Genomic DNA, 21,113 nt, shown 5'->3' with positions numbered 1-21,113 from the left:
AAACTGGTGTTCAGGTGTGTTTAATAATATCAGAGCTATAAATTCAATCACGTAATGCAGATGTTGAAATTCTTACACGATATAAAATAATCGTTGGACAAAATATTTTTCTTCCAGTCTACGAGAATATTTCATGTAAAAAAAAAAAAGAATTAAAAATAATAAAATATTTCCCCCAAAAAATGCCAGAGGCAAAATATACAATAAAAATAACTATTTTTTTTTAAAAAAAGATATTGCATAAAATAATACAGTCTGCTACAATGTGCAAGAAAAAGTTTCGTATCGTTTTAAGTCTAATACTTTTACAGTTCAGCTTTATAGTTTATGTTCTTTTCCTGGAATTGCTCGCCATAGGTTTCTTTCTGTGATAAAAATAAGTATCCTTTTTTATCAGGGTTCTTTTAACCCTTTCCAAAAAAAACCCTATTAGAGGATATGCAAATATAATTTATATATTTTTTTTACTTTACTGTTCTGATATATACCATATATTTTTTCATTTTTATTTTACATTCTAATTATCGTAAATGATGTGCGTAATATGGTGTTGTAATATGATGACCAGGAACATAGTAGAGAGTGGATATATTTCACCTAGGTATTCTACATGTATTCTAAGACCTGATGGTTGGAGGCATCGTAGTGTTCTGACTGCCTCCATTCCTAGTCCCGTACCTATTCTTCATTACAGTGGCAGTGCAAATTCACCAATCATTGTACAACAATATAAGAAATTACCATATGAACACTGCAAAAAGTCACACATAATAGTTTCTCCCTTAGTGTTTAGTTAGTGCCTGAATAAGCAAAACTTTGCTTATCTTTTGTATTGGATAGAAAACCTGTACAACTTTGTAAAGAAAACAGTAGCGGCACTACCCTTCAGGGACAGCTTCTATAGGATTGCAGAGCGAGGTTGCATATATCAAAAACACTATACGGGTGCTCCTCATGAAATACAAAAAAACGTTCATAGATATGTCTGTGAAGAGGAAAAAAATAAAAGGGCACTCACCGTACTGATGTGTAGACTTTATTTCATATAAACTTTAAAATTCCAGCAGATTCATCTATAGCGGGCTCGGACGCAAACCACTAATAAGCACAAGCTATCACAGCCGTTTCACGCACATACGTCTACACATCAGTACGGTGAGTGCCCTCTTACTTTTTCCTCTTCACGGACATATCTAGAAACCTGTACAACTGTTGCATGTATTTAAAATGCCAATAAAAGCCAAAAAGGCTAATTCACTGCAGTGAATCCCCCAATACCCCCTCCCCCCCCCCCCGGCGTATAATTTTTTTAATGTCTTGGTTCTTATATTTAAGGGGGTATTCCTTTGTTAGCTGATAGGGAATGCAAGAGAAAGCAATTTTGCTAATGCTTTCCATTAGCAAAAATACTTTCATTCTAAAGTTTGGCCCCTTCGTTTCCTTTAGGTTTGATACCAGTCGCCTAGGTTCTTGACCACTGCTCTGAGCTCGGTAGTCGAGAACAGAGGGCAAGACACTCAGGTGGTCGGGACCTTGAGGATCAGTAAGTATACTTTTACTCCCTCTCTCCCACTGAGCTCACATACATCCCCAGGGCTTGGATTGCCCCTGGAGACATGTGTAAGCTATGTGGGAGACACAGACATGCCAAGCTGGTGTAGCACAGCACCACTGCTTCCTCTCCTTACTCCCCCCTAGGCCCCCCTGCACCGAACCAGGAAGTAAGCGGTGCGGAGATGAATTCTCAGCAAATGGGAAAACCCCTTTAATAAAGTGTGTATATATATTTTTGTAGTCTTAGAATGCGGGTACTCACCTTTCTCAGACTCTTTCTCTCTCTGGACTGGAGTCCATGCTGACATACTCTTTTCCTCTTCAGGCTTTGCTGACTGGCTTTTCCTTCACTGTGACTTGATGGTCTCAAGAGTTAAAATAGGGGCAATGGTTAAAGTAAACCCCAAATCAGAATCCCAAACCCTTAAAGTTTCACTGTTGTTTATTTATTTCAGAAATTAATAGTACAGTCTTCATTGTTCTCTATATAGAGAGGAGGGGCTGAGGGAGATGAGGCACCAAAATAGGACAACAAAGAGTTAATTTACAGCTACATCACTGGGCTATCTCCTCTGAAGTCAGCACTGACCTCTCTGACCTCTGAATACCGGATTTCCCACAGATCCTGCTGTGTAATCCTTTGTTCTCTGCTCTCTGCTGGTGACTAATCTCCCTCCTCCCCTCTCCATAGGTTACACAGGGCCCGACTGATGTAAATGAGTCGAGATTTTCTGGTAATGAGCAGTGGATGAGAGAGGGGGGGGGCTGGGGAGAGGCTTTTTGAATGCACATAATGGCATATCTGCCTAATAAACCCATCTACAAAGTTTCTTAAAAATCGCCTGGACTGTTGATTTTTGCAAAAAAATAAATAAATAAATCAAAACACGACAGTGGCACTTTAAATAAATTAGGCCTCAGATAAAGCCCAAAAAAGGACTCAACATTCACACCTCAAGCCCTGTAATTAATATAGTACATAATATGTAATATTATATATATATATATATATATATATATATATATATATATATATATATATATATATTATTGTATATATGTTGTTTGTCTGTTGTCTTGCCATTGGTAAAGCAAGAAGCCATAATGATGCCCATGTTATCTGCTAGATTTGGTCTAATATAATGGCTATCTAGTTAAAAATAACAAAAATTGACACTTTTCCACAGCTGTAAAAAAACAGACAATAAAAGATCTATATTTTCTGCTGTTTTGGAGTATTAAAAAACAGCAATCTTGTTGAGGCTCCTAATGTGTGAGCGTATGCAAACAGAGAATATTTTTATTACTTGAAATGAATATAATTGAGTTTTTATGTGTGCACAATTTGAACCTATTACAACAGATAACTTTAATATTATTCCTCCCAGGATATCAGCAAAGACTGTTGGGTAACCCCTGAACCATTGATGCCGTGGTGGAAGAGGTAAGTGCTGTAGTTTTTTGTTAGTTTATATAGGGAGTTTAGTGTTATGCCTTTAAAGAGTTTATATATATTTTTTTATTTTATTACCAGTTAATTACATGTAGTTAGCTTGTGTAAACATGTGATGTGTGGCTGATAATGATGTAAGTGAAGGGCTGCATGAATCATCCAGAAATCATTCATGCAGCCCTGCACTGACAATTACTAAGCACGCTGCACTTCCCTGCTGTCAATTACCTCTGTTCATGCAGCCCCATAGACTTATAATAGAGCTGTTGGGAGACAGGGAGTGAAGTGCACTACTATGGGCTTCTCCCAACTCGTTCTTCTGACTAGTGGGGATCTCGGCTGTGAGACCCCGACCATGTAAACATTTTTGACATGCGCTTTGCTGCAACCCTTAGGGGACAGTTTTCATTTTTTCACTTTAGTTTTTTCCTCCTTGTGTATATAAGGCCATGGCAGTTGCATTTTTCCACCTAGAGACCCAGATGAGCCCTTATTTTTTGCGCCACTAATTGTACTTTACAATGGCAGATGTAATTTTTGCCTAAAATATGCCATAAAACCAGAAAAAAAAATTATATGAGTGGAGAAATTGAAAAACAAAAAGCATTTTTTTTTTAATTTGGGGGGTATTTGTTTTTCTGCCATTTGCCCTAGGGTAAAACTGACTTGTTATATATGTTCCTCAAGTTGTTAAGATTACAACGATATGTAACTTGTATAACTTTGATTTTATTTGATGGCTTGTAAAAAATTAAAACCTTTAAAAAAATATATATATGTTCCTTAAAATTTCTCTATTACCATGCTTATAACACTTTTATCTTTTGTTCTATGGGGCTGTGTGAGGTGTTTACTTTCTATCGGTACCTTGATTGCGCATATGCAACTTTTTGATCGCTTTTTATTACAATTTTTTCGAGATTTGATGCGACCAAAAATGCGCAATTTGCAATTTGAATTTTTTTACGCTTGCGCTGTTTACAAGATCAGGAATGGAATAATTTAATAGTTTGGGTGATTATGCACATGCGGCGATACCAAACATGTTTATTTATTTATTTATTTTTATTTATAAAATGGGGAAAGGGGGGTCATTCAGACTTTTATTAGGGGAGGGGATTTTGTATCAATAAAAAAAAATATTTTTTTTTACATGCATACATGCATACTAGAATCCCCCTTGGGGTGAGGGTTATTCCCCCTGGGGGGACTTCTAATATGACTGCTCTGATCTCTCATTGAGATCTATGCAGTATAGATATACTGCATAGATCCATGAGATCTGTGCTCTATTGCTTTCGGCTGCTGCAGCCAAAAGCAATAGAGTGCTGAGCCGGGATCAGTGCCAATACGACGCAGATCGCGGATGGGTGAGGATGCAGGGAACCCCCCTCCGCAATCGCGTGGGGATGGGTGATCCCCCCACTAGACCACCACGGAAGGCGAAAAAGCAACTATTGCTGCGCGGCCCCCCTCTGAACTCCCCTAGGGGCACTAGGACGTTCAGTAACATCGTGGTGCAGCTAGGGGTTAATGAAGGGGATACTAACTGATGTAAGTGGTGAAAGTGATGAAAATACCCATACAGCTCTGTTTAATTTGCACACTATAGCCCAGATTTATCAAATCCAGGCTGACACAGTGCTCTCTGCTGCCACCTCTGTCCATATCAGCGACTTTCCAGAGCAGCAGCAAATTTGCATAGTTATCCTCTCCTGCTCTGGACAGTTCCTGGTACAGACAGAGGTGGCAGCAGAGAGCACTGTGTCAGACTGGAAAGAATAGACAAAAAAGAAGAAGGAGACAGCGCTCCATGGCGGGGATCAACCAGATAAAACGAAGGGGAGGAAAAAACAAGGTAACCCTATCCTGGTAAGGTTGTGCTAGCTAGGAGGCACAACACTCAGAAGCACATGTGAGACAGACCGCAGCCACTCCCGATATCCTCCAGGGATCAATAGAGCAACAATTCCTCCAACCACAAACACACGGGTGTGAGGGTGCAGGTCCAACAAAAAAATATATAATAAAACTAAAAAATATGTATGAAATATATTTATATATATAAAATTTATTAAAAGACTCAACACGTTTCGGAACCAATCCGGTTCCTTTCTCAAGAGTCATGGACTGGAAAGAAAACACACGCGGAACATACAGCAGCTGATAAGTACTGGAAGACTTGAGATTTTAGAAGAATCTCTCTGCGAGTCCATTCGTGTGAATATACCCTTACAATGTTTTGAATTTTTTACAGGCCATCAGATAAAAGAAAAGTTATACATGTTATATATCGTTGTAATCGTAACGACTTGAGGAACATGCATAACAAGTCAGTTTTACCCCAGGGCGAGTGGCGTAAAAACAAATACCCCCCAAATAAAAGAAATGCTTTTTTTTTGTTCAATTTCACCGGCAGGTCCTGGCAGTTCCCACACAGTTCCCACACAGGGTCGTTCCCTGAACGACCGCAGCGAGTATGTAATTCTACCGCCCTTAACCCCTTCTGCTCCGCCTGGCTCCCCCGCTGTAAGCATACAATATCTCTCCTCGCTGCACGGGTCCGGCCAATCAGTGGCTGCGGCTGGGCTGGACCCGTGCAGCGAGGACGCCGGACCTGTGCAGGACGCCGGACCTGTGCAGCGAGGAGAGGTAATGTATGCTTACAGTGGGGAAGCCAGGCGGGAGCAGAAGGGGTTAAGGGCGGTAGAATTACATACTCGCGGTTGTTCAGACCGCAGCGAGTATATAATGTGTGGGAACTGCCAGGACCTGCCGGACTCGCAGCGAGTGCCTCGCTGCGAGTCCGTTCGTGTGAATATACCCTAAGGGTACAAACACACACGGCTAATACGCTGCGTATTTACTGCTGCGATACGCAGCAGATACGCAGCAGATTAGATCTAAATAACTGAACACAGTATCAAATCTGCTGCGTACTGCTGCGTATCTGCTGCGTATCTGCTGTGTATCTGCTGTGTGTGTTTGTACCCTTAGGGTGCCTTCACACGTACCGTATCGCTGCGTTTTTAATGCTGCGTTTTTATCGCGTTTTTATCGCTGCGTTTTTGGTGCGTTTTTTGGTGTGTTTTTTTACTCGCATGTAAAAATCGTACCAAAAACGCAGCGATAAAAATGCAGCAATAAAAACGCGATAAAAACGCAGCGTTATAAACGCGATAAAAACGCAGCGTTAAAAACGCAGCGATACGGTACGTGTGAAGCTACCCTTAACAAATATATGTTCCTTAAAATCGCTCCATTCCCAGGCTTATAGCACTTTTATCCTTTGGTCTATGGGGCTGTGTGAGGTGTCAATTGTTGCGCCATGATGTGTTCTTTCTATCGGTACCTTGATTGCGCATATACGACTTTTTGATTGCTTTTTATTTTTTTATTTATTGCTTTTTATTGCTTTTTATTGCTTTTTGATTTTTTCTGGATTTGATGCGACCAAAAATGAGCAATTTTGCACTTTTTTTTTTTTTGCGCTTACGCCATTTACCGTGCGAGATCAGGAATGTGATTAATAGTTCGGGCGATTACGCACGCGGCGACACCAAACATGTTTATTTATTTACTTTTATTTAAAACATGTGAAAAGGCGGGTGATTCAAACTTTTTTTAGGGGAGGGGGCTTTTTACTAATAACAACACTTTTTTTTTTTTTTTTTACACATATACTAGAAGCCCCCCTGGGGTTAGGGTTGTTCCCCCTGGGGGACTTCTAGTATATACACTTTGATCTCTCATCAAGATCATTGCTGTATAGTTATACAGCAAAGATCAATGAGATAGGCACTCGTTTGCTTTCTGCTGCTGCAGCCGAGGGTATCCGAGTGCCGAGCCGGGATCAGCGCCATTTTGGCGAAGACCCCGGCCGGAGTAGGATGTGTGGATCGTTCCTCCGGTACAACATCCCGGAGGAGCGATCCACCCCACTAGACACCAGGGAAGTGCTGCATACAGTAATCGGATGCAGCTGTCAACTTTGACAGCTGCATCCGATTACTGAATTAGCGGGCACGGCGATCAGACCGTGCCCGCTAATAGACGCGGTCCCAGGCTACACGCAGCACCCAGAATCGCGGCGGTTCAGAGCGGGGCCGTCATGCGTCCTTAAGAGGTTAATGTGTGCAGGGCCGTTGCAATGCGTTCAGCCCTGCACACAATACAGTCCCCAGGCCCGGGAATGAGAGGCAGCCACGGTCTCATAGCTGCCTGTCATTAACTCCCTTAAATGCAGCAATAGACAACGATCACAGCGTTTAAGGTAGTCAAGGACAGGACAAGGACCTGTCACAGACTGATCGGGACCCCCGCAGCATCACTTGGCGATCACTTGTACCGGCAGGTGGGGGTAAGCCACTTACCTCCGTCCTGCCGGATCTTCAATCTGTTCATAGGGTCTAACCCCTTTTCCCATTATACCAAAAAAATATATATATATTTACAAAACCATAAAAATAAACATATTACATATTGTAGCATGTGGAATTGTCCGATCTATTAACCCCTTCCCACACAAGGACATAACTGTACGCTCTGAACCGCCGCGGTCCCGGGTGCCGCATGTAGCCCAGGGCCGCGGCTATTAGCGGAAACAGTCCGATCGCCGTGCCGCTATTTAAGTCTTCAGATGCAGCTGTCAAAGTTGTTATTAATAAAAATCCCCTCCCCTAATAAAAGTCATAATCACCCCCCTTTTCCCATGTTATCATAATAAAAATAAATGAGTAAACAAACATGTTTGATATCGCTGGGTGCGTAATCGCCCAAACTAATAATTAATCACATTCCTGATCTCGCACGGTAAACGGCATAAAAAAATCCCAAAGTGCAAAATTGCGCATTTTTGGTCGCATCAAATCCAGAAAAATTGTAATAAAAAGCGATCAAAAAGTTGCATATGCGCAATCAAGGTACCGATAGAAAGAACGCATCATGGCGCAACAAATGACACCTCACACAGCCCCATAGACCAAAGGATAAAAGCGCTATAAGCCTGGGAATAGAGCAATTTTAAGGAACATATATTTGTTAACAATAGTTTGAATTTTTTACAAGCCCTCACATAAAATTAAAGTTATACATGTTACATATTGTTGTAATCGTATCAACTTGAGGAACATATATAACATGTCAGTTTTTCTATAGGACACACGGTGTAAAAATGAAGCCCCCCCCCACAAAGAAAAAGAATTGTGTTTTTTTTTTTCAATTTCCCCGCGCATATAATTTTTTCTGGTTTCGCAGCATATTTTATGCAAAAATTCAGCCTGTCATTGCAAAGTACAATTAGTGACACAAAAAATAAGGGCTCATGTGGGTCTGTAGGTGTAAAAATGCAACTGCTATGGCCTTTTCAGCACAAGGAGGAAAAAAAGAAAATTAGCCTGGTCCTGAAGGGGTTAAACTATAACAATATTGATACCGCACGGCAAAAAAAAAAAAAAAAACACACCAGGATTGCAAATTTTTTCCAAAATATATATTCGAAAAATATTGTTAAAAAACATTCAAAATTTTTCTCTTACACCAATATGATATCAATAAAATCTAGAGATCATGGCACAAATAATTACACCCCAACCAGCCCTGTAGGGGGGAAAATACAAGTGTTATGGCTCTTAGAAGGTGAGGAGGAACATTGCATTAATTTGACTCGGACATCTGGGCAGCAATGACCTCAGTCATGAAGGGTTTAAGTAACCTCCAGTGTGAACATAATCTGAATATATTTTTTATATAACAGGGTGTGCCTGTTTATTTGAACAAATAGGTGACGCATCCATGTGATGGATCCCCTGGGGTTGCTTCCTAAACACATCTTTCTTTTTTATGGGACTTATCCACAAAATAAAGCCCAAAATGTTGCCACGATAATTCATTGTGTTGCGTAGACAGCTGGATAAAATACACGTTATTTGAAGAATAATATCTGGAGCACGGTCTGCTTATTTAAATGTACAGAATGACTAAAAAGTGATCAGATTGGTGCACTAAGCAGTACAGTACCGTCCCCTGGGCACCCCGGGGCCATCACTAGCATAATAATAAAAAGACAAAAAAACACACACACAGTGGCCCAGTATTCCCTGCTTATTAGTAGTCAACATCCCTCTAACCTTCTGATATGCAATGGCAGAGTGGCAAGGAAGTTTCTGATACATCCAGGCTACTAGCAATCATATATAATCATATTGCTATAGAACAAGATCATAATCTCAGTTGCAGCCATGATCCTGCTGGAGATATGTAGCCCTCTGTGTCGTTGTCAGTGACAGCTGGAAACATATGCAGCTGTCAGTTCCCAACTTGGCTTCTGGGCGCCATATCTCAGGCTAGCTTGAAGCAAGTTAAAGCTGGGATCTTACAATCTAAAGGCCCTATTCCATGTTACGGACGATAATCGCCCTGTGGAATAGAAGGCAACAATCAGACATCGTTCATGTCTGCTGATAGTTGCGTCGTTTGTCTTTCAAACATGTTAAAAGACAAACGACTGGGATAGCAGAGATCTGCTGCTGCAGCACCATGGAATAGGATCGGCAGCAGCAGACTGCCGCTACCCTCTATGGGTCGCCCAGATGATCTAGCGATCACCCAGGCAGCTGCCCCGCAGCTCCCCGCAGCCCCCCTATACTCACCCGGCGCTGCCGCCTTGTCTAATAGTGGCGGCAGCAAGTTAGGAATGAGAAGCAAACGAGCGCTGAGAGCTCCTCTCGTCGGCCTGTGAAATACAGCCTTAAGGCTATGTTCACACAACGTCAAAAATATTTTGATTTAAAAAAACATCCATTTTTGCTGTGATTTAACTGACTGCAATGGCAATACATTAAAGTCAATGGGAAGACGGACGTCCTATGCACAAAATGCATTGAATAACGGACGTTTTTACCGCGGTCGTCAAAATAATGAACATGATCATTATTTTCGGACGTCTTTTGCAAACAGTAGACGTTTTTTATTAGTTGTTCACACACAGTTTTTCTTTTGTCACTGTTCTTTCTCTGTTGTTACTATTAAATTCAATGGACTTTTCACTTAAACCGCACCCAAAGGCCAATTAGTAACCAAACTAGAATAATGGAGACACAGTCATTGCATTAAGGGGAGGCCAGGCTGCTAAATGACGTCTGTTACTTTAGACTCAAAATGACGGATGTCATTTTAAACGGAGCTCAAAAAACGTTGTGTGAACATAGCCTAAGACTTATAAGCTAAGAATTTTAGTTGTAAAACAAGAAGGAGACTGCATTGTAGATGCAATCTAACATGCCATATCAAGCGTTAAAGGGGTTATTCAAGATCAGAAAAAGCACAGCTACATTTTTGCAAAAACAGCACCACCCCTGCCCTCAGGTTGTGTGTGGTATTACAATTTAGCTCCCTATATATTTCAGTGGAACTGAGCTGCAAAACCAAAGAAGCTGACAGGCTGCAGAGACAGGAGGAGGAATGCTATATACATTATATAAAGTCTCAAGTCCTCCTCCTGTTTCTGTATGACTGCAGATCATTCCAGGGAAGGGGGGACTTTTGCGCATAGCCAAGGCATACTTTTGCCCAAAAAATAAATCAACTGGAGTCAGGAATTTATATGGATTTGTTAACTGTGTATATTTAAAAAACTAAAGTCAGTCTTTATTAACCACTGTATAACTCCATTGTATAACTCCTTTAGAGTAGCCTCTCACGTACCATATCGCAGCTGATTTTACAGTGCGGATTTAATGCTGTGTTCATTCATTTAGTAAAATCAGCTGCGATATGGTACGTGTGAAGCTACCCTTAAAGGGGTTATCCAGCACTACAAAAACATGGCTTTTGCCCCTCTCTTGTCTCCAGTTCAGGTGTGGTTTGCAATTAAGCTCCATTTACTTCAATGGAACTGAGTTTCAAATCCCACCCAAACTGGTGACTAGAGTAGGGGGAAAGTGGCCATGTTTTTGTAGCGCTGGATAACCCCTTTAATCTTACCCAGTGCTCTCTGCTGCCACCTCTGTCTGTGTCTGGAACTGTTCAGAGCTGGAGAGGTCTGCAATGGGAAGTTGCTTCTGCTCTGGACAGTTACCAACACTCACATAGAGCACTGTGTCCGACTGGAAAGAACTACTCCACTTCCTCTGGGACATACAGCAGTTGATAGGTACGGAAGGCTTACATTTTAAAACAGCGGTAATGTACAAATCTATAGAACTTTCTGGCCCCCATTGATGTAAAAACTATTTGCTTTGATTGTTCTGAATGTTCTGTCTCTGGTATTGCTCCAATTTCGCTGTGTTCTTCCATATGAAGAACAGTCTAACTAGTAATTTGTAGAAAGACAGAATGATGATTGTGCCGTGACCTTTGCCCCCTTTGATGCATCCAATGCTTTTATTTGCCTTGGCAGCAGCTACCTGGTACTGGTTGCTAAATGTAGGTTTACTGTCCACCAATATCTCTAAGCCTCTTTCAGTGTCGGTATTACCTAGGGTTTTAACCTTACTGCTGGTAATTGTTGACAGTGTGGAGAATTAAAAGGAACAGCAGCCAGCGCTATTCGGATAGTTATACCCTTGTAGCGCATCTGTATTGGACATGAATGGGGATATGACACCGCACCATGGAGACTAGTAATGGCAGCACTGCCACGGAGAGAGGGAAGCAAAGCCGGGTAAGTGCCAGGGAAAGGGTGCCACATGTTACTACTATCTTGGCTATATGTATCACCACTCACATTAGTACCACATGCACCATGGAAAGTGTATGCACTATATACATGTGCCATGCATTACTTATATACAGCACTACTACCTCCTTACTGTTTTTTCCCTTAACATCAAGAAATGTTTGTTAGGCCTCGGTATGATCTGTTACTTTTTTATTAAGGTATAAAAGAATAATAGGTATTATTTATTTTATTCACAATCCATGAATAAACTGAATGAACTAGTTTTGGCACATGTAGTATAATGTTTATTTTTTATTATTATTATTATTATTATTATCGTTGTTATTGGGTCATCTCTTTTAATTCAAAAAAAATGTATTCTTTAGAATTTAAAGGCTTGCTGTAACTTTAAAAAAACTTTGCACAAACAAAAGTTCAGACCCCACCAATTGCTAGATAGAGCCAGAAGTGAAGGTTGAGAGCATTACTTGATGGCTCACTTCTCTCCCTATCTTGTTGCAAAAACTGGCTCCTGAGCCATACACCTTCATTAACTGATGGCGAATCATTGTTCATCGCTCCCTACCTCCCATCCTCCTCATACACAGGAAAATTCGGAACGTCAAGGCCTCCTGTGTTCTCTATAGGGAGGGGATGGAGCTTTCTGGCTGCAGCTTGTCTCTCCCAGAACACAGAGGTCAGGCAGTGATTTCTCATCATGCCTAATCCCTATATCCTTCAACCAGCTGTGAGCTTATGGCAGGTACAGCTGTTTAAAGTCTTATGTGTATGGGGACCTGAATACAAATCACTTATCTGAGTCTGAACAACCAGACTTTTTGGAGCAGATTTCTCCTCAAAAAAATTTTTTTTTTCTTTTTAAATCCATCTACATGCATTGTAGTGAACAGAACCAGTGCAGAATCGGCACCAAACACATCACATGTGAATAGGTGGTGTCCTGACCATAAGACACATGTTATTACAAATACATTAACCAGGGCAGTTTCTAGGCCATTTTGGCAACAGGGCGAATCTGAAAAAAGCGCCCCCAACCCCCCCCCCCGGATCTCAATCAGCTTTTATGAACACGGGGGGCATGCTGAGTGAGGTGTGAGGTTCAGGGGGGGACCTAGACTGCAGGGCGCCCCTATCTGGAACATGTGTCCTGGATTCCTGGGAGGGCTGATTCTGGGGGACACTTACAGAAGGAGGCCATGTTCACATGGCGTAAGAGACCGGTCGTTCCATGATCCGGCCAGGTCATGGAGTGGCCGGTCTCTGCAAAGATCATCCCGGATGATCTTTCATGCCACAAAGTTCTGACACGGGCGCATCAGTGCACGCCCGCAGCAGAACTCCCCATAGCACACTATGAGGCAAGCGGCTCGCTCCATAGTGTGCACTGACATGGGTTTCTGCGGCCGCAATTCACTAAATAGCGGTTGCAGAAAACTGACTTGTCAGTTCTTTGTGGCGCCGCGAGGGGTCCCGGCCGGAGCGTATACTATGGGGGAGATTTATCAAACATGGTGTAAAGTGAGACTGGCTCAGTTGCCCCTAGCAACCAATCAGATTCCACTTTTCATTCCTCACAGACTCTTTGGAAAATGAAAGGTGGAATCTGATTGGTTGCCGGGGGAGACTGAGCCAGGTTCACTTTACACCATGTTTGATAAATCTCCCCCTATATGTATACACTCCGGCCGGGATCCCATGGAAAGCAAAGTTTTCATACAAAACATACGAAAACATACGTTGTGTGAACATAGCCGGAACCAGTAAGAGGAGACAGGTCACCCCCTCCCATCCTGGAGTGAAGTATCTGTGACCCTTGTGAATAACTACAACTCTCAGAATGCCCTACACTTATGAAGCTCTCAGGGCATGCTGGGAGTTGTAGTTTGTGAGGGGACAACACCTTGAGGTCTCTCTTCGTTCGCAGCATATTCTGAGGACAGTGGCCTGTCAGTAAATGATGGGAGTTGTATCAGTTGTTTGCTGATCTTTTGGGTAGTTGTATAAATTATCGGTTGCACATCTCTCCGTGTATACAGGGAATATGCAGCCGATAGTAATGTATTTAAATGGCTGTACGAACCATACAGCAGCCTGGTTGTACATGACTGCATATGGGGCATGTAAAAGGTCCTTACTAATATATATATAGCAATATGGGCCCTATACTATGAATATCACTTCTCTGTCTCCTTCAGTTTCTCCTCATCAGACACTTATTGCAGTAAATTAACCTTTACATTGCCTGCACAGGTTACTAATTTATGGCAAGGCAGTGTAAGGGTTAAACTCTCAGCAATAATTGTGACTGATAAGGAGAAAGTAGAGACTCCAGAGAGTGAAGCTGCCCATCCCCCCCCCCCCCCCTCACATACCTGGCCGGACACTGCCGATGTCTTCCCAGTCCCCCCACCCCCACACACTCAGCTGTAATAGGAGAGGGAAGCAGGAGGCTGCTTCTCCTGTGCTGTATTCAGGCCGGGTCGGGGGAGGAGACCTGTCACATGGGAGCTGCTGCCTGTGTGATGATCCTTAGCAGAGCAGCCAGGAAGTATCCCGAGGTCTCTGCTGCCTCCTCTCTCCTCTTCCCTGCAGCCTTCATCTGAGAGGACGCAAAAAGAGCCCCCCAGGAGCCAGGTGCAGTGTGAGGGGCGCACAGAGGTCTATGCCCCGGCCTCTGCACAGACAATGTCGGCCACTGCTGATCAGTGAGGAGGGCGCCCCCTAGCTGTCAGCGCCCCGTGCCATAGCCCGCCCTGCACGGTGCTAGAAACGGCCCTGACATTAACATTCTCTATTCATTCCTCAAAAAAGTTCTTCTTTCTTTATGAGTGCAGGGTTATGTACAAGCTGAGCCGCGTCTGCAGCCCTGTTTCCCCGTCATAATCAGAGGATAATCTATTTTTAAACATTTCATGCTTTTTATTGTGGGAGCCGGAAAGGTTTATTGTACTTCTGGTAATCTGCAGACATATATTTCAGGTACAGCAACATTCCCTGTATGTTTGGTAATGGAAATAAATTTTTTTTTTTAACTGATGTCATGTAAATAAACATTAAAGGGAACGTTTAACTGAATAAAAATGTTTATTTAAAGGGGAACTGTCAGCAGATTGATATGATATGCTCCTATTGCGCAGAAGGCGTCGAGGATGAAGGTATGTCCCTTACCTTCATCCTTGGTGCCATTCCCCTGCACTTAGATGTTTACTCCTTGGACCCGGTAAGACTGTTAGGAGCACTGGCCCGTCCCCATAGTGCTGATCCAGCCCGGCCCCAGCCACCTCGCTCCATTGACTATGATTAGAGGGGGTGGGCAAGGGGCAGTGCTCCTAATGGTGCCTTAAGCCCCTATTACACAGAGCGATGTGGAGAACAAGTGAACGCCGACCTCTCAGGTCAGCTCTCGCTTGCCCCTCGTTCCCCCTCCAGCTGCTGGCGCTATTATACGCGCTGACAGCAAGCGGGTAAGTGCAAAGGGGCCACGGGGAGCTGCGCGCGTGGGGGGGGGGGGGCTGCCCGGGCGATCATCTGATCCTCAGAGCAGCCCATAGGAGACAGCGACGGTCTGCTGCCGCCGTTCCTATTGCGTGAAGTGACGGCAGCAGATCGTTTAAAGGCTGATCGTTGCCGTTTCAGCCTGTTGAAAGACAACGATTGTCTTCTATTACACAAAACGATTATCGCATATAACTGCCAAATACGACCGATAATCGCTTTGTTTAATAGGGCCTTTACTGCTCCAACGATTAAGTGCAGGGGAAGGGGAATAGGGACATATCAGCAGGTTTGATTTGTAGTTTAACATGACATGTTTGCTTATTAACTTTTTGTTTCTGCATTCTGTTGTTTGATTCTGTTGTTGTTGTTTGTTTTTTTTTTACTGGAGGGGAACCAGCTGGAGTGAAAATCTGTGAAGCTGATGGAAAGTAAACCTTAGCATTGGCGACACATGACCTGACACTACTTCTCTACAGTAACGTATGTGAGCAAAGAATGAACGTTTTCAAATTTTTAGTCTGTTGCTATACACGAAAATATTCCCTTTCAATGACGGTAAGTATTTTTTAAGGAATTGCTTAGCGATGCAAATGATTTTGGGGGTGTTAACAAATATAATTATGTATGTATGTACATTTGAAAAATATGACTGGTTTCTTCTGAAAAGAGCACCACAAGGGTCCTATTAGATGAGCTGATGGCATCCCAATCAATAATGTAATTGAGTGCCAATCTGCTAGACTATAAAGCCTATTACACATCATTTGGCAAGGGCTGCACGGACATCATTAGAGATGTTTGTGCAGCCCTTGGCCTAAACTGTTATAGATTACCTCCTCACCCACCTGGTCTTCTCCTACCCTCTGCTTTCACTTCCAGCGCAGTGGCTGCAGCTTCAGGGCTCGTTCACACAGAGCAAAAGCAGCTGAATTTCTGCGCTGAATCAGTGCTGAAATTTCAGCCGTTAAAATAGGTGCAGAGCTAATTTCCATTGTGTTGAATGGAAATTCTGCTTTGCAATTCACACGGTGAAATTTCCGCACTGAACTAATCCGCTTTCCGCCAGAAGAATGAACATGTTCATTCTTCCGCTAGCGGAAGCCTATACAAACCAATGGGGCTCTGATTTTCTGTTTCAGCGCGGAATACAAGCGGAAATTACGCGCTGAATCAGCGCGGAAATGGGGAAAAAAGGGGGGGGGGAGGATTCTAGTATATATTCTGGTATAGTCTAGTTTACTCGCCAAATACTCGCTGAATTTCAGCGCTGAATGCATGCGGATTCAGCGCGGATTCCTCGAGTATTCCGCGCTGAATTTGTCAAGAGCTGATTACGAGCTGAACACTTTCCTAGCGGAATACGCAGGGATTCTGCTTACATTCTACTTGTATTCTGCTCGGAATTCACCGTCAGTTGATTTCAGGCGGAAATATTTCCTCGCGTAATCCGCCCCTTTTGCTCTGTGTGAACGTAGCCTAAGACCGGTAGCATGGAGAGGTAATGCATAACAGTTCACTCAATCATTAGCCGTCGGCTACGATTTAAGTTCCGGACCTAAAGACATGATCAGTCAATATGATCGGCCAATTATTGCTCCGTCTAATAGGGCCCTAACCCTTTTAAGTTTTTTTTTTCCATTTTTATTTTTTAAAATGACATCAGTCATTTTGCATTTTGGTCACCCATCATTACAATGAAGGCTGTTATTATCCAAGTCCTTTAGGGTGTGCTTCTTTTTTAACCCCCTCCGGTCGCTGCACTGTCATTTAACCTTGCTGTAGCTGTTGCCTTATGCTGCAGCGACATTAATTTACGCTGTAGGATGACACAGGCGCAGGAGCTGCGCCTGTGTCATCCGCGGCTGGTCCCGGATATCAGTGATAGACCACGCTCCAGTGCTGAGAGTTAACCCTATAGATACTACAGTCAGCATGATTGCAGCATCTATAAGGCTCCTGACAGAGAATTCTTCCTCTACAGAGGGAGAATACTCTGTCTGGTGTTCATCGAGGCTCTGCGAAGTGATCGCAGAGCCCCGATGGTAGCCATGGAAACTGGAAGCCTCAGGCTTCCGGTTTCCTGACTACGGAGGTCGGCCGGGGGAAGGGAAGGCAGGGCGTGCGTCGGGCGCGTGGCCGTGAGCGCTGCCCCCTCCCCTTTCTCCCCTGCCGCTGTCATAAAATTGTAACAGCGGCAGGGGACAGAGGAGAGGGGGCAGACATAGGGACATCAGCTTTATGGGATCATTATGATCCCATAAGCTGATGTCCAAAAACGACATGGGCATTGAGGTATCAATAACCCCAGGTCGTAAAAGAGTTAAAGGTCCATTGAATTAATTAGCAAAGACGGTGAAAGGACAGTAAAAAAATTGTCATGGACATTAATTTTACATTCGCTCAAACAACGCTTGTTATTTAATACACTGTGTGCATTGGGCGTCCATCATTCCATTGACTTCAATTAAAAGGCGGTAATAACAGCCGTTATTTTAAAGCAAAAAGGTGGACGCCTTTTCTCTCTCTTTTTTTTTTTACTCAGTGTATACATAGCCATGCTAAGGTAAACAAGATGTCAGACATGATTTGTATCTGAAAAGTTAACAATTTGGAAGGTTATTTAGATCATATGCTAAATGGGGTTGTCTGGCAGGATAAATACACTCCTAAACATTGAAATTACAACACTAAGAAGGAAAAGTCATAGAATTATGGAAATCACAGGATCGATAAACATGATAATGATATGCAAATGATAAAAAAATGGAAACAAAATATTCAAAACATCTCAATTAATTCAGTGTCAAGTATGAGCACTACGCCCAGAAGTACATGCACCTTCACCCATTGGCATGCTTAGAATGAGGATACTAATGATTGATTGAGGAATGATCTGCCATGCTGAATGTACATGGGCATGTAAATGTCCTTGATGAATGAGCCTGATGAGAGACAAGTCGCGAGACATCCCAAGTCCCTACTAAATAACTGCAAACAGGCATCTTGAAATTCACAAGGAATTGATGCAGAAGGTAAATTAGTACATGTATAATTTCATATATCATTTCTGATTATATTTGCCGAAACTGGAACATTCCTAAAATCATTGTCTGTTGTCAAACTCATCTGTGACCTCTGTTGCCAGCAGTTGATCTTGATGATATGTGTGACTGTGAGCCTCATTAACCTCTATGATACCATGCCAAAGCATGCAAGTGTATTTCTGCATGTGGTGCTTATACTTGATACTGAATACATTGAGATGTTTTGAATATTTTGTATATTTTTTCATCATTTGCTTATCAATAACATCTATCGATCCAGCAATAATCCAGCAATAATGTTCATACATCCAGGAGGGTAAGAATTCAATAATAGGGATTATCCATCTCAGCAATCTATCATATGCTATTATATGGTTCCTAGTATAGTTCCACATTGTGCTCCATGTAGACCCCCCCCCCCCCCCCCCACACACACACACACACACTAAGGTGGTTATATACTTCAGTAGCCTTTTTGTTTTTCTGTGATGTGTTGATTTCCAGCTCCTATCTACCTACAAGATTACTATAGTTATTGCCCATTTAGCCTTGAGCCAACTACTGATCTACCATGAAAGGAAAGGATGAGCCAAGGCTCAATTTCACAAGTAACTAAGGGGGCATTCACACGTCCGCAAAAAAAAAAGTGCACAGACAGTATTCTGCAGAACGGACCTCTGAGCTCCTGCTATCCGAGTTCACACTGTGTTAGTACAGTAGCGCAAAGATTTAACAGGGTATTCAGCTTAAACATACCTTTTCATATGTTGCTGCCCATGATGAGACTAACAATTCCTTCCATACTTGTTATTATCTATTCAGTCTCCTGTCCCCAGTTCTGAGCTGCTACTTTCTGCTGAAGACACAAGAAAACTGTGTGTGAGCTTTTCTCTCCATCTCCTCACTCTCTTCTGAGTCCCTGGCAGGCTGCAACTTTGTAGCTTCTTTTTATTACTGTGAGGGTTAATCTGAGGTCAAGTGGCTGATAAACTTTCTTTGATTAATTCTCTTTACAAAGTTGCAGAAAGGGACTTACATCAACTGTCTCATATGGTAGGGAGAGGAAGGGGAGAAAGAGAAAAAAGCCCACACACAGTTTTTTGTGTCTTCAGTATAAAGCAGCAGCTCAGAACTGGGAGAAGGAGACTGAAAAGATTATAATAAGTATGGAAGGAATTGTTAGTCTCACCGTGGGCAGCAACATATGAAAAGTTATGTTTGAGTGGAGTACCCCTTTAGGAGCTCTCTAGATCATATTGAATACTGATGCTGGGCGCTCTGAGGTTTAGTTAACACAACACTGTCCGTGTACGGATAGTATTTTGCGTACTTGTGAATGGCCCCTAAGACTTTGTCCACACTCGTATTGGGCTCTATGTACAAATTATAGTTCTTTGCATGCTACAAACAAATACTATGTGTCCATAAACCCCAGTTGTGTGTGAAAAGTGACCTAATAAGTGCTGCAAATGGCATGTAGCCAGTAGTGGATTATAATAGGTCCGTTTCGGATGGTAGCCTGGGGCCCTGAGCTCCTGGGGGCCCATGGCCACCCAAAAAAGACATACTTTTAGTGGTGTAAAATCTCTTGGCTACAGTTCTGCCATGATTTGCAAAAAATCGCTGCTTTTTTACAACAATTTTGCACAATTCAGGGCATCATGACATTATCTTTTCTGTACTATGAACACTACACTAGTACTGCCATAGTTACAGTGGGTTGGGGGGGGGGCAGGCTCCGTGAACAGCCCGGGGCCTATGGTAAAGTTAAACCGCCCCTGCATGTAGCTGGTAAACAAATAGTGAGAGCACTTAGGGCCCTATTCCACTGGACAATTATCGTTCGCATAATCGTTAATGATTAACGATCTCAAACGACCGCTATTGGGAAAGACCTGGAAACGTTCACTCATTTCATGGAACGATAATCGTTACTTATGATCGTAATTGCGATCACTTTTTCTTCGCTATTGCGTTCGTATCTACTGCGAACAACCGAACAATGTGTTATTCAATGCGAACGATTTGCGAACGAGCAACGATAAAAATAGGTCCAGGTCTTATAAAGCGATCAACGATTTCTCGTTCGGTCGTTAATCGTTAACTGCTATTCAAACGAACGATTATGGTTTAGATTCAAAAGATTTAACGATAATCTGAATGATAATCGTCCGGTGGAATAGGGCCCTTAGGCTATATACACACAGTTTGTTTAGTCATTAAGGTCAGTAGAAAACAGGTCATTTAAAGGTGAAAACCTAAATTCACTGAAAACCTGAACATTCTGGAGTGACTGCAGTTATTTCCAGTTCTGTCCCCACTTTCTTACTATGTAACTTGGAGGTTTCTTTGATGTTTACATGACAATAGTATTGTGTGTGGCTTCACTTATCCGTCATCACAGGAATAAAATGAATCCCCAAATACTGTTAGATTTTAAAAAAATAAACTGAAAATATATTATTTAACCTTTTAAAGGACAAATCTGGGTATAGGAAATTTATTTTAAACAGCAGGGGCATGACTCGGCTGATAGGGGAACATAACAAAGTATACCAACTCACCCTTCCTTGTGCCTCTCCAGCATTGGATCACCACTTTGGGACTCTCACCGAGTTCCAGGATCTCTTACAGAGCCGATGTCATGACTCTGGCTGATGGACTGGCCGCTTAACCAGTCAGTGACTGGGACAGAACGCAGCTCTAGTCACTGATTGGCTGAGCGGCCAGTCCATCAGATGGGGGTTCCAATCATTTTAGGTGACTGACGGAGGTCTCTTACCTTCCTCCGTTCAGTCAGCTCGGCAATCATTGCATAGAGTCTGCAAAAGGAAGGTTCTATGCAATGATCACAGATACCACTGATCAGTACTATGCTATGGCA

General features: G+C 42.6%; 1 long non-coding RNA gene across 2 annotated transcripts in view; it reads left to right on the top strand.

Moving 5' to 3' along the window:
* Positions 1-21,113, top strand: part of LOC138784398 (uncharacterized) — a 69,067-nt gene that overhangs the window by 8,370 nt on the left and 39,584 nt on the right. The window contains exon 3 of one of the 2 annotated variants that reach the window (XR_011361833.1): positions 2,943-2,998. This is a non-coding gene — a long non-coding RNA (uncharacterized lncRNA). Of the gene's footprint in view, positions 1-2,942; positions 2,999-15,571; positions 15,741-21,113 lie in introns of those variants that run through there. The other variant, XR_011361832.1, reaches the window with a different exon arrangement.

The sequence above is a fragment of the Dendropsophus ebraccatus genome, chromosome 2, assembly GCF_027789765.1.
Source record: "Dendropsophus ebraccatus isolate aDenEbr1 chromosome 2, aDenEbr1.pat, whole genome shotgun sequence".
In the NCBI taxonomy this organism is placed as follows: Eukaryota; Metazoa; Chordata; class Amphibia; order Anura; family Hylidae; genus Dendropsophus; species Dendropsophus ebraccatus.
The sequence above is the reverse complement of the archived record's forward strand: the minus strand, read 5'-3'. Positions and strand labels throughout refer to the sequence as shown.